General features: G+C 37.0%; 1 long non-coding RNA gene across 1 annotated transcript in view; it reads left to right on the top strand.

The window, feature by feature from the left end:
- The window catches only part of LOC128641090 (uncharacterized), a 38,182-nt gene extending 23,558 nt beyond the window's left edge, over positions 1-14,624 (top strand). Inside the window, exons 2-3 of the long non-coding RNA XR_008399432.1 lie at positions 13,379-13,521; positions 14,578-14,624. This is a non-coding gene — a long non-coding RNA (uncharacterized LOC128641090). The remainder of the gene's footprint in view (positions 1-13,378; positions 13,522-14,577) is intronic.
- Positions 14,625-15,328: the final 704 nt, after the last annotated feature.

Here is a 15,328-nt window from a genome sequence, read left to right as displayed (position 1 = left end):
TTTTCTTATAATAAGCAAGAAGAAATCACTTGTTCAACTTGTTATATAAGGTGAGGCATTAGTTTAGTAATTGATTTAATATACTTGAAATTATATCTTGCAATAACACATAAGAAAATGTGGATAGGCACTGATATAAGAATGATATAACAAGGAGAACCACAGAGAAAATGAGAGTAATAAATGGGTTAAATCACTCAAATGGCAGTTCAATAATATCCAGGGTAAAGTTGTTGCTTTTATGTATAAGCAAGGTTTTCACGCACTCACACAAGCAATCAATAAAATATATACAGTCCAAACACACTCTCATATATCCCAAATACGTATCAAAAGTACTTTTCCAGATGACAGGTTAATATACAAAAAGGCAATCGTATATAGGATTGATGCAAAAATAACAAGGTAAGTATTTGTGCGTGGAGAGCGGTACTTAGCTTGTAACCAGGGAGGTTGAGGCAGCGTGGGTATGAGAGAGCTAAGAGGAGCTGACAGGCAGGCAGATTGAGCTCCGGTGACCGCTAAGTGTGAGCGCGACTTCGGCGTCTGTAGTAAGAAGTTCTGGTAAGCGTAGTAATCTGGGAGGCTGGTTCCGGTAGAGAGTAAAGGCAGCAACAGAATATGCAGCACATATAGTAAGAAATGAGCTTAAGGACCTGAAAGACTTAGTAAAGTCTAAGAGCAAAGTTATTTCACAGGAGACAAAGTGAACTGTGAAGAAACAACTTCAATTTTCAGGCCCAGAATGAGGCTAGAGTGTTTCCTTAAATAGGAAGGAAGTACTTGTGATGTGCAAATTTAAAGGTATATCACACCTTGTCCGCTTGCTGGTAGGGGTTAGGTTAGGGATAGATGCCGCCACCGAGTTTTTTGTTACGAACTTGTTACAAGTTTAAAGTAAAGTTATGTGCTAGTGCCTAGTATAATATCATAGATATACGTAGGCACCAGTATTCGTTTATAAATAAACGTGACCGTGACCAGTCTTTATCCCAAAGTTGTTGTCTGGTCTTATTTCTTTCTAGAGGGGAGGGTTCTACAGGATGTAGGACTGAATAGGTGTTTAGACCTTATGACAGTGGAGGGCTCTCTAGTGGGCCAGGAACAACATTAAGGGCCTAACAACTTGAAGTCTGGATATTACTGGAGTGTGTTTATTACAATGTTGCAGGTGGGGAGGCGGTGTTTGTGCTTACCTTTTTTAGGGTCCTGCAGCAGTGAGACCGGCCTCTTTCTGATCCAGATTTCAAGGAGAAAGTTTCCCCGCCTGCCCGTCCCCGGAGAAGAGATGGAAGGTGGCGTTAATGCGGCTGAGTGAGGGTGAGTGACCCGGCTGGGGTAGGTTTAATTGAGCTAGCCTTGGTAAGCCCGGGTTGTTAATATAGCCATCTACCCCTAACAGGAGGGTTGTACGATTTGACTGAGAGGGGTCGCTCGTAGTGGGCTGGATGGGATGCCCTAGCTGGCGGGTGGTCAAGGCCCTGGGGAGCAGGTACAGGGAGAGAAGAGGGACGTTCTATGAAAAGGGAGGGGTGACGTCCACTAGGTCCAGCCTAGGGGTCCTCTACCTTGCAGACGAAGGCCGAAGACCTCTAAACTTCACAGCTCTCTCCCGGTGCCAATGGGCGTGACAGCCGGGTGTCACGCTGCAAACATCGAAAGGGGCCTTGTCCGCTTGATGGTAGGGGTTAGTTTAGGGATAGATGCCGCCACCGAGTTTTTTGTTACGAACTTTTTACAAGTTTAAAGTAAAGTTATGTGCTAGTGCCTAGTATAATATCATAGATATACGTAGGCACCAGTATTCGTTTATAAATAAACGTGACCGTGACCGGTCTTTATTAAGTTGTTGTCTGGTCTTATTTCTTTCTAAAGGGGAGGGTTCTACAGGATGTAGGACTGAATAGGTGTTTAGACCTTAAAGGATATCAAACAATTTTTTTATGTATGCACAGAATATATCAGCAATTAAGCACTGCATTGCAAATGATATGTCTACACAAAAACGGTTTTAAAAGAATTTCAATTGTCATGTTGTCAGCAAAATTTGCATTTGTTTTGCATTCCAAGGTTGAAAAGTCTTATGAGTACTCTATAGCTTATCTCTTCTGCTGTGGCGAGTTATGGACAGAAATAATTGTACTACTACACTGCAGTTACTGAGTTGAATGTATTAGGGCTGGCAATAGTGTTTTTAAAGTGAATGTAAATTTTGATGATAAAGTGCCCGGTTTTTAAATGTTCAATTAAAAACAGGGGCACTTTAATTCATCAAAATTTACATTTCACTCGTGTTGTGAAAATACTTTTTTAAACTTGACAGCCGCTCCAGCTTACCCCGGTCGTCGCAAGCCTCTTCCTAAGTCAGAAATGAGGGATCGGTCATCCTCCAATTACGGCTTCCCCCCTGGGGAAGCAGTGTCTGATTGGAGGAAGTCGGATTCCTCATTTTAGACCCAGGAAGAGGCTTTGCGACGGGCGGAGGAAGCAATGCAGCGGCTGTCAAGATAGATAGATTGGATGGACAGACAGGCAACTTTTTCATTGGGATGTTGACATGCTATCTGGTTTGCATTTTACAGTATTGAGTATTACATTTTTATGATTTTCACAATAGTTTTTCTCAGTCAAAAAACTTTAAGAATGATCATTTCTGATTGACTAAATGACATATGATATAACATTATGTGACAACTATTTAATCACTGATGTAAATACATCTCAAGTTTATTGAGCATTCTGGTTAAATACTACTAGATTCAAATAAACTGAAATGTACATTGACAGAGTGAGGAGACTGGCATCGATTTTCAGTCTGGATGGCATAAATTATATGAAAAGGACAGCAAAGACCTTGTAATTAAAGCTCTTTTTCTGAGTCATCCAATAGTACAACATAGCATTATTATAGCAACAATGGTTAGAGTTCACCCAACACTTTCCTTATTTAAAGAAGCCAATCTGAGTCAATCAGGAATCAGCAGGAAAGATAAAATAAAAATGCAAATTATGGAGAGATATTAACAAATTTCATCTTTTGAAGTTTAAATGGAAAATCCTTGTGAGAAGAGAGCAATATAGACCAAATTCAGTAGCTGAACTCTCTCTAGCTCTTTAATCAGCACCTAGAAAGCAATAGAACAAATAAGTACTAATAGTAGCTGTAAATAAATAATTGCAAATACCAAAGGAAAATATACCTTGGTAAAGGTTTGGTCTCGCTATAAAAAAATCTAACCTTGTGTTGGTAGCTAGAAACAACAAAAGCCCTTATTAAGATATAAATTAATTCTAAAAGTTAGAAGAATGTAAAATTGTATGAATTGATACCTTTAATGCAGAGCTCATAAGAACAGTAATAAGGTAACAGGACACTGGAGATGCAGAAATCAGCCGCGACAGTATAAGGAAATAACCAAATACAAAAAAGCAAGCTGCATAGTCACTATGCTTAGATAACCAATTAGAGAATACAAAATTAGATAATCCAGTTCAAAGCCACACAGGGAAAACAGTACAAAATCAGAATACAGATGCAAAATCCAAAAGGCAAACCAAAGTCAATTAGCAAAAGTCAATCCAAATTAACAGATTAAACACGAGCAAGTCAGGGGGAGCCAAGTCAAACTAGAATATTGAAATAATAAATTGCCAGAGTAAGAGGTAGCTAACACACTCAATGCACAAGGAACATAATGCTGCAAACAGAGAGTTTATAAGGACTACCATAATTAACCCCTTAACTGCTGAGCTATTTCCACCCGAGTTGAGCTGTTTTGGTGCTGTTCACATTTAATCCCCACGTTGGCCACTTTTCAGTGATAAACCCATAAGAGCATAGAACAAAGGATAACAAGCAAAATAAGTAAACCTGATAATTGAAATATAATAAAATATATTTTTTAATGATTCCTTTCGGTGAATCACAAAAGTTTAAATGTAATTTCCATGTTTCTTTAAAGGAATAGTAAAGTCAAAATTAAACTTTCGTGATTCAGATAGAGCATGCACTTGTAAACAACTTTCCAATTTACTTCTATCATAAATTTGCTTCATTCTCTTGGTATCTTTTGTTAAAGGAGCAGCAGTGCACTACTGGGAATTGGCTAAATACACTGGGTGAGCCAATGGCAAGTGGCATATATATACAGTCACCAACTAGCTCACAGCAGTGCATGGCTGCTCCTGAGCCTACCTTGGTATGCCTTTCAACAAAGAATACCAAGAGAACAAAGCAAATTCGATAATGGAAAGTTGTTTTAAATTGCAGCTCTATCTGTATCGTGAAAGAGTGATTTTAAATGTACTGTCCCTTTAGAGTAACATGGAAGTTAAAGGACCTCTAAATGCAGTAGAGTAGCATAATCAATAAATATGTAATAAAGAGACAATGCAAAATCACCTGTTTAAATTTCAGATGAGTACTAGATTTTTTTCTAACATATGTGAAAGTTAGTTACATTTTCCTTCTGAATGTATCATGTGACATCTATCAGCCAAAAATTCATATACGTATATTCTGTGAATCTTGCACATGCTCAGTAGGAGCTTGTGCCTCTGAAAGTGTGAATATAAAAAGATTGTGCACGTTTAGGTAATAAAAGTAAATTGGAAAGTTGATTAAAATTGTGTGCTCTATCTGAATAATGTAAATAACAGAAAGTGTTCAAAAAATACAAATATTTTATTATACTTCAATTATCAAGTTAACTTCTTTTCTTGATATCCTTTGTTGAAACATATGAAAGCATACTTAGGTAGGCTCATAAGCATTCATGTAACTTGAGCTGTATGTTTATAACATTGTAATAAACATTGTTACACTGCAGCTGTATACAGGGAGTGCAAAATTATTAGGCAAATGAGTATTTTGACCACATCATCCTCTTTATGCATGTTGTCTTACTCCAAGCTGTATAGGCTCGAAAGCCTACTACCAATTAAGCATATTAGGTGATGTGCATCTCTGTAATGAGAAGGGGTGTGGTCTAATGACATCAAAACCCTATACCAGGTGTGCATAATTATTAGGCAACTTCCTTTCCTTTGGCAAAATGGGTCAAAAGAAGGACTTGACAGGCTCAGAAAAGTAAAAAATAGTGAGATATCTTGCGGAGAGATGCAGCACTCTTAAAATTGCAAAGCTTCTGAAGCGTGATCATCGAACAATCAAGCGTTTCATTCAAAATAGTCAACAGGGTAGCAAGAAGCGTGTGGAAAAACCAAGGCGCAAAATAACTGCCCATGAACTGAGAAAAGTCAAGCGTGCAGCTGCCAAGATGCCACTTGCCACCAGTTTGGCCATATTTCAGAGCTGCAACATCACTGGAGTGCCCAAAAGCACAAGGTGTGCAATATTCAGAGACATGGCCAAGGTAAGAAAGGCTGAAAGACGACCACCACTGAACAAGACACACAAGCTTTCTAAGGTTTTATGGACTGATGAAATGAGAGTGAGTCTTGATGGGCCAGATGGATGGGCCCGTGGCTGGATTGGTAAAGGGCAGAGAGCTCCAGTCCGACTCAGACGCCAGCAAGGTGGAGGTGGAGTACTGGTTTGGGTTGGTATCATCAAAGATGAGCTTGTGGGGCCTTTTCGGGTTGAGGATGGAGTCAAGCTCAACTCCCAGTCCTACTGCCAGTTTCTGGAAGACACCTTCTTCAAGCAGTGGTACAGGAAGAAGTCTGCATCCTTCAAGAAAAACATGATTTTCATGCAGGACAATGCTCCATCACACGCGTCCAAGTACTCCACAGCGTGGCTGGCAAGAAAGGGTATAAAAGAAGAAAATCTAATGACATGGCCTCCTTGTTCACCTGATCTGAACCCCATTGAGAACCTGTGGTCCATCATCAAATGTGAGATTTACAAGGAGGGAAAACAGTACACCTCTCTGAACAGTGTCTGGGAGGCTGTGGTTGCTGCTGCACGCAATGTTGATGGTGAACAGATCAAAACACTGACAGAATCCATGGATGGCAGGCTTTTGAGTGTCCTTGCAAAGAAAGGTGGCTATATTGGTCACTGATTTGTTTTTGTTTTGTTTTTGAATGTCAGAAATGTATATTTGTGAATGTTGAGATATTATATTGGTTTCACTGGTAAAAATAAATAATTGAAATGGGTATATATTTGTTTTTTAGCTATAACTAAAAACAAACTAAAAACTACTTCCAAAACTATTCAGCTTTGATATTAATGAGTTTTTTGGGTTGATTGAGAACATGGTTGTTGTTCAATAATAAAATTAATCCTCAAAAATACAACTTGCCTAATAATTCTGCACTCCCTGTAGTGCAAAAGGCACGTGCATGTTTCCAAACCTACTTGAGTATGCTCTCTTGTAAAGGAGCTAAGTGTTAATAAAAAGATACAAAATAACAAGATAAAGAAGTACATTTGATAATAGGGGCAAATTAGTGTTTGTTTTTTTTTTATTCTACACTCTACTGTCTGAATCAAGAAAGTTTAATTTTGTTCTTTTGCAGTTCATTTCTTAATGATATTATCCAAAAATGATAGAAATCTGTGTCCCTTTAACAAACATTTGTATGTTGTTTTGAAACTTCTGTAATTTTTTGCATTCGGGCTGATAATTTGTGTTACAAGCTGCAAAGTTTTCTTTATGACAAATGTGGAAACCAGAACTTGGTGCTATTTGTGTCAAGGAAAAATGCCAAATGTGCATAAATATCTTCTGTTCATCAGCATTAGTTCTACATACTATTTGCAAATGTTTGCCCAGATTGCAAAACCTGGTATAAAACTGAGTCCTGTAGAAAAAAATGTTAATGGTTTTTAAGCAGCTGTTTGTCCAGAAGGTATCTGGTTCCTGTAAACTTCAAAAATTATGGTGTTTTTACAAGTATAATTATGAAATCATTTGAAACCATGTGTTTGTGTTGGCAGAAGCTCAGTATATACAGTATATATATATATTGAAATTCTAAGTACAATATATTGGAAAAAAAGTATTTACAATTTGTTTCTCAATTGTCATTTTGTACATACATTAGATTTTTGGAAATTATTTTCTTTATTACCTTATGGCTTTAAAGTTGTTGAATTCTGCTGCTCAGAAAGTTCTTATTGTTATTGTAGACTCGGGGTTCATGTTAGGGTGTTAGGTGTAAACATAAATTTAGTTTCCCCATAGGAATCAATGGGGCTGCGTTACAGAGCTTTACGCTGATTTATTGCAGGTGTTAGACTTTTTTTCAGCCGGCTCTCCCCATTGATGTCTAAGGGGAAATCGTGCACAAGCACGTACAACCAGCTCACTGCTGACTTAAGTACGCTCACTTTTTGCCTAATAACGCCGGGTTGATAAAAACCTGTAATACCAGCGCTGTAGGTAAGTGAGCGGTGACAATAATGTGCAAGTTAGCAACGCACCCCTCTTACCGCAAAACTCGTAATCTGGCCGTATGTGTTTAATTTCATTAAAGGTGTCGGTAGTGGCAATATACTTCCGTTCCTGAGCCGGACTCAGGGCAGCGATTTTCAGCTATACATATATACCACTCCTGATTGGCAATGCCACTCCAGAGCTGATTTTATCCTTTGAAGGCGTAAAACATATCTATAGGCAAACAATGTAGTAAGTAAATGTTAGCACATTAATGAATTATTCCATTGCAGTTTAATGTCCCTTTCAGAAATTCTTTTTGCAGGACATCAACATTTCAACAATGCATAAAGGGATAGATTACAAGTGGCGCGGTGTATTGCGCTTTTGCAATTGCAAAACACCGCTAGAGTTAAAGTGAATGTAAATTTGAATGAATAAGTGCCCAGTTTTTAAAACTACTATTAAAAACAGGGGCACTTTCATTCATTAAAATCTACATTGAAGCTTTTTTTTTTTTTTTTTTTTTAAATTCGCTTTTTCTTTAGGAAAACCAGACGGACGATCCCCCGCCTGCTTCTCATGCTGTACTTAGCATATCGATCACAAATCCGGCTTCCTACAATCGTTGTGTGACCTCACAAGCTGGACGCCTATGGGGTGCTCGCAACGATTGGAGGAAGCCGGTTTTGTTTTTGCAGTGCTAAGTACAGAGGAGCTTCGGGCGTAAGATCGCCAGTCTGGTTTTCCTAAAGAAAAAGGTATTTAAAAAAAACGCTTGAATGTAAATTTTAATGAATGAAAGTGCCCCTGTTTTTAATATTATTTTTAAAAACCGGGCACTTATTCATTCAAATTTACATTCACTTTAAGCTTTTTGCACTAGCCGGATTGCGCATGTATTACAAGTTAAAAAAAAATAATTTTGTGCAATTGGTAACCCGACTAGCGCAAAAATCTGAACATCCATTCACGCATTCCCCCATAGAAGTCAAGGAAGAGAAAAAAATAGGAAAAAAAACCCCACCAAACTATAGCATTTTCGCAATTGTGCTAACCCAACATGAAAATATGAATACTTCATATTCCAATGTTCTTAACATAACGGAATATGTTCTCTTTATTCATAATTAAATATTTCTACATATATCTGATGTTTTTTTTAAACAAATACAGTATATATTTATACCTACATATATAGATGATTATATATAGGTATAGAAATATATATAGGAATATCTATTTCTAATTAATACATAGAACATATTATGCTATGTGCAGAACATTGGAATGTGAAAAATTTACAGTAAATACACAGTTAAATATAATATATATATATATATATATATATACACACACAGATACATCTTTAGCAATGTATCTGTATTAATCTCTATGTTAAAGTCCTTTGGCAGCTTTTTTCTTCTAACATCCGAGACCTCATATCTTTGAGCCATTATAACTTTTTTGCGCAATATTTTTTTAGAATCATTTAATTAGATGGTGTTATTATGAGTGTAATTGTACTTTATAATATGTTTTTTAAGGATTTTGTGCAACTTTTTAGTTTCTAAAAAAAATAACCACAGATTGCGTTAAGAATTGAAGCACAACTTGTAATATCAGCGCAATTGAAAATGCATGCGAAAACATGATCTCACTTGCGCAAAAGCGTTTGGGCCTCACTTGTAATCTAGTCTAAAATGTTTCATGAAAGTGAAACAGTAGTGCAATATACATTAATTGCTTATTTTGCTTCCCTTTGATGTAAAATACATCTGAAATTTGTACTTGTTCCACTCTCTCCCAGGGAGCCTTGGGTTAATAATACTTTTAGCTAATTTATCTGTGAGTGTCCATCCTCACCATCTCTGTAATTGTTTGGTTCTTTTAAGATGGATTATCATTTTTGCATTAACAATCATCACATTAAAATATTTTTTTGCAATAGCAGTGGGTATAATAGGTGGTTTAGTGGAGAATATTATTGTGTATATATAAATATATATTTATAGTTAGCTATTAGATGGAGATTAGAAATAAATATATGTATGCTTTTTAAAATAGCTGTTTAATGAATTATTACTAAGTAACTAAGTTGAATCAGTGCTAAACCGACTAGAGGGCAGGCTATCCCAGTCCTTAAAGGGACACTGAAACCAAAAATTTTCTTTCATGATTCAGATAGAGCATGACATTTTAAGCAACTTTCTAATCTACTCCTATTATCAATTTTTCTTCGTTCTCTTGCTATCTTTAGTTTAAAAGCAGGAATGTAAATCTTAGCAGCCAGCCTATTTTAGGTTCAGCACCATGGATAGCGCTTGCTTATTGGAGGCTTACATTTACCCACCAATAAGGAAGCATAACCCAGGTTCTCAACCAAAAATGGGCCGGCTCCTATGCATCACATTCCTGCTTTTTAAATAAAGAAAGCAAGAGAACGAAGAAAAATTGATAATAGGATTAATTTAGAAAGTTGCTTAAAATTGCATGCTGTATCTGAATCATGAAAGAAAATAAAATTGGGTTTAGTGTCCCTTTAACTGCACAGGTGCAAACAGTGTTTATGCTATATTTGTGTATTAGTTTGTGATTGGTCAGCAAGGGTTCTTTTGTTCTGTGGTGTCACAGGCACAGTATTTATTCATGTTTATAATGCAATATAATTTAGCTATTAGAGTTTATCAATAGAGGTAATTATTCCAAATGAAAAAGAAAATGCTTTACTGAATTTCTTAATGAACACATTTATTTCAATGTAGTGTTTTATTTATATTTATATAAATATAATAGTTTAAAATAAAACAAATAAGAAATCAAATACAATGATATGCTATTGTGAAATGAACTTCTTGTGTTTTCACCCAAGGTTATAAAATTGTTTGTCTTATGAGCACTCTCAATGGTGCAAATATTCTACTTGTTGTGTTTTAATTCAAGGTTATATGATTTTTGTTTTGTTTTGCTAATTACTAATGATGCAATGACAAAAGATTGTTTAAAAAGGCTATAAATACCCCCCTTTCATGAACTTATAAGGGGGCATAAAATATTATCTGAAGCAAAATGCTGTCAGACTGTCTGGTACGGTATACTATTTATTTTTATGCGCAAGCAAGGTTAAATTATTGTAACTCTGCAACATTGAATTCATATTATTAAATTTTCATTGCATTTTTTTTAGCAATAAAATATTTTTTATTTTTGTAATATAATAATGCATCTCTGTAACAATAAAATACAATTTTTTTTATATATTTGTTTTCTCTTACGCCTGTTTCTTTATATATTGTACTCAAAATCTTTCATAAAATATGAGACAATTTTTACTTATATCGTATTAGGGGTAGGTGCCTGGAATTCAGATTTCAGAATAACCTCTCTAAGGCACTATAAGGGGAAAAAGATACAAACCATTACAGTGGGACAGGGAAATCAGTGAAAAGAAAAAACAAGAGAATATGTTTGTTTGACAAAATGAAGCTGCATTATTGATACCAAAATTCTTCTCAGTATGAAGGTACATTATCATGCAGCTTATTATTTGTGTTCAGTGTTCCTTTAAACACTGGTGAGATGCTCAAGTTAAGCCACTTTCTTTTTCAGTCTGTAAAGATCATAAAACCTTGGTTTGTTTGGGGCTATACAGCATCAGATAATTGTTCTTCGATTAAAGGTACATTAAACTCTTGAGATAGTAATAACAAATGTGTGTAGTAAAAAACCTTTGCATTATACTTTTATTCTTTATTTTGTTCCCGTTTTCCTGGAATTCAACTGAAAATTGTGGACTTTCCAATTTCATATAAGTTACTATATAGTAATGGGTGCGCATCTGCTGGGGCCAATCAAGGACCGATAAAGGGTGCAAATAATGATGGTGTGCAATATAGCAATATTAAAGAGACTGTGAACCATGTTATTTTAAATTTACATACAGTCGTTTGTACACTGTCTGTCCCTAGCCATCCTTAGCAGAAAAGATTAGATAAAGAAAGCATAGGTTTCAATATGGCTATAAGTTTACATACCCTGGCAGAATTTATGATGTCTTGGCCATTTTCTTTCACTCATGGTTAGTGTTTGGCTTCAGCCATGTATTATCAATCAACTGTGTTTACTCTTTTTAAATCATAATGACAACAGAAACTACCCAAATGACCCTGATCAAAAGTTTACATACCCTAGTGATTTTGGCCTGATAACATGCACACAAGTTGACACAAAGGGGTTTGAATGACTATTAAAGGTAACCATCCTCACCTGTGATTTCTTTGCTTGTAATTAGTGTGTGTGTTTGTGTATAAAAGGTCAATGAGTTTCTGGACTCCTTACAGACCCTTGCATCTTTCATCCAGTGCTGCACTGACGTTTCTGGAGTCACAGGGAAAGAAAATGAGTTGTCAAAGGATCTGTGGGAAAAAGGTAGTTGAACTCTACAAAACAGGAAAGGGATATAAAAAGATATCCAAGGAATTGAGAATGCAAATCAGCAGTGTTCAAACTCTAATCAAGAAGTGGGTGGAAAATGAGGCGTTCTGTTTGATAACATACTGCATTCATCTTGCCATCAATTCTGACCAAATTTCCTGTGCCTTTCTAGCTCACACATCCCCAAAACATCAGCGATCCACCTCTGTGTTTCATAGTAGGAATGGTGTACCTTTCATCATAGGCCTTGTTGACTCCTCTCCAAATGTAGCGCTTATGGTTGTGGCCAAAAAGCTCAATTTTGGTCTCATCACTCCAAATGACTTTGTGCCAGAAGGTTTGAGGCTTGTCTCTGTGCCGTTTGGCGTATTGTAAGTGGGATACTTTGTGGTATTTGCGTAGTAATGGCTTTCTTCTGGCGACTCGACCATGCAGCCCATCATTCTTCAAGTGCCTCCTAATTGTGCACCTTGAAACAGTCACACCACATCTCCTGTATTTCACCTGAAGTTATTTGTGGGTTTGTCTTTGCATCCTGAACAATTTTCCTGGCAGTTGTGGCTGAAATTTAGTTGGTCTACCTGACCGTGGTTTGGTTTCAACAGAACCCCTCATTTTCCACTTCTTTATTAGAGTTTGAACACTGCTGATTTGCATTCTCAATTCCTTGGATATCTTTTTATATACCTTTCCTGTTTTATACAGTTCAACTACCTTTTCCCGCAGATCCTTTGACAATTCTTTTGCTTTCCCCATGACTCAGAGCAGCACTGTATGAAAGATGCAAGGGTCTGTCAGGAGTCCAGAAACTCATTGACCTTTTATACACACACACTAATTACAAGCAAACAGATCACAGGTGAGGATGGTTACATTTAATAGTCATTGAAACCCCTTTGTGTCAACTTGTGTGCATGTTATCAGGCCAAAATCACCAGGGTATGTAAACTTTTGATCAAGGTCATTTGGGTAGTTTCTGTTGTCATTATGATTTAAAAATAGTGAACACAGTTGACTGATAATAAATGACTTCAGCCAAACACTAACCATGAGTGAAAGAAAAGTTTTTGTGTTATCATTCATATTCTCTGAAAAATGGCCAAGAAATCATAAATTCTGCCAAGGGTATGTAAACTTATGAGCACAACTGTATGTACTTTATAGAAATTAAAACTATACATTTATTTATTTAATGTTTAAAAATGTGTAAAACGTTAAAAATACATCTACATATTATTCTCAGGCTAATCTTTACTTTGAATACATCATATCTAGCATTTATTTACTGTTTAATTTCCCTTTAACAGTAATATTCTAAGCTAAAACATTGTAGAAAATAAAAGGTTTATTTAGACATTAGCTGGTTACATGGGCTCTAACAATTCATAGGATGTCTCACCAGCGAAACCATAACAAGGACTCGGACATTCCATAGTTTTACATATCTTAAATGTGCTACCTCATATTCACAGAGGTTTTGAAAAGTAAGTGTGCTCTTGTATTATGGATTTTTAACAAATCAGGATAACTCTATTTGCCTTTCCTTTTATGTCTTGTTTCTTCGAGACGACCAGGGAAACACTGCCTTACTCCAGGAGTTAGAAGACAGATGTTACTATTAGAGGATATTCCAGGACCTACAGAAACAATTTTACCTTACTCCAAGAGACGAGAAACAGCTCTTTGACAGAAAGGAAAGCTTCACTTTGATACCTCATCGTGATTGAGGTTTAAAGAAGTAAGTAGAAACCCTAAGGAGGAATGCTTAACATTCATATATATGAATTTACTTTCACTAATCTATTATGATGTGAACAGCTATAGATGTGATTTATAGAGATTCTGGTGCACCATCTTATTTTCTTTATTTTAGGCACTTTACACATAACATGGGTATCTGGAAAAGTTCATCTTCTTTAGTTTTTTTCTAAGATTTGGCTGCACAATTCACATATAAGGAACAAAAACATGCGTATAAAAATATCCACCAAAAGGGGGCACCAAATTCAACAACACATATAAATCAAATAACTAACAAAAAGTCCCCAAATGGTAGTCAAAATCAATAACATGACCATTTATTATTATCGATTATTTGTAGAGCGCCAACAGATTCCGCAGCGCTACAAACAAATGCGGAGTACAACAAAACAATTATAGGGATCAAATGTGTAGAGGGCCCTGCCAAGAGTTGCACTGTTGTAGTCAGCTCTTAAGAAGGTGATCTACAAACAGCTGGACTCTTAGGCTTACATGCTAAGGGGGTTCAGGGGATAGCAATGGAGAAGAGGAACTGGTATAAAGAAAGGTTAGCATAGGTTGTGTGCATCCCTGAACAGTAGAGTCACTTCAACGAGATGTTCACAGATAGTGATAATCAATCCAAACTGGCAGCTCTTTAAAATTTCATCTTGTCATGTCCATGCCCAAGATTGAACCCGGGATCTCTGTTCCTGGTTCTCTCTCAGCCTGTAGCACTGTCTCTGCACCACTGGAGGATTTGGCTCAGGCTTTGTGCTGCTTACCAGCTGCAGGTAGTTTTTCAATCAACAGTATTACATTTATTATAACACGTTTACATTTATTATTACATTTATTATAATATGTTTAACACTATAAAATATTACTATTACAACACTATTTAAGGCAGCCTCACAGACCACTCCCTGCACTGACATTGTAGTTTACCAGCTTTGCTTTTGCCTCTGTCCTGAACCTTAATTCTTGTTGTTCTGCATTTCTCCTGGTTCTTGAATCTGGCTTGTTTTCTGACCTCTCTTTTGTATCTCTAAAGGCATATGACGAAGGATTGGACTGCTTATCTGGTACTGTGAACTTGACTTGATTTCTGACTACTCTTTCGGATTCACCCAGTGTTTGATAAATGATCAGACTGCTTCCTGCTAGCAGACTACTTCTATTGTTACCTGCCTGTCTTTGCTCCTGTTATCCTGTGTCCCTATCCTGTACCCAAGTCCTGCAGAGAGCACCTGCCAAGCATTGGTACCCTTCTTCAGCACCAAGTCCTGCAGAGGGCACCTGCCAAGCACTGGTATCATTCTTTAGTACAAGGTCCTGCAGAGGGTGCCTGCAAACATCAGTTTCCAGCTTCAGTACCTAAGCTCTGCAGAGGATATCTGTCAAATACCAGTACCCAGGCTCTGCAGGGAGTATCTGCCTAGTACCAGTCTACAGCTACTACAGCCAAGCTCTGCGGAGGGTGAATGCCAAGTACCAGTATCCAGCTACTGTACCCAAGCTCTGCAGAGGGTGTCTGCCCAGCTTCTGTATCCTGCTCTTGTCTTGGTCTTAAGTGGGCACTACAGTCTCGGTCTCAAGTGGGCACTCCAGTCTTGGCCTTAGAGTGGGCACTCCAGTCCTCGGCTCCCTAAAATGCGAACTCCAGTTCCTGGCCCTAGAGGGGGCACTTCTTCTGATTCCATATCCTGTGTGGATGTTACTGCTGTCCAGTTCTGCTTCCAGTATCCAAGTCTCCAGTTCCTGTACAATAAAACTTGCCTTGTGTCCCTGTTCTCTCAATCATG

Source organism: Bombina bombina, chromosome 1, assembly GCF_027579735.1.
Source record: "Bombina bombina isolate aBomBom1 chromosome 1, aBomBom1.pri, whole genome shotgun sequence".
NCBI lineage: Eukaryota > Metazoa > Chordata > Amphibia > Anura > Bombinatoridae > Bombina > Bombina bombina.
The sequence above is the reverse complement of the archived record's forward strand: the minus strand, read 5'-3'. Positions and strand labels throughout refer to the sequence as shown.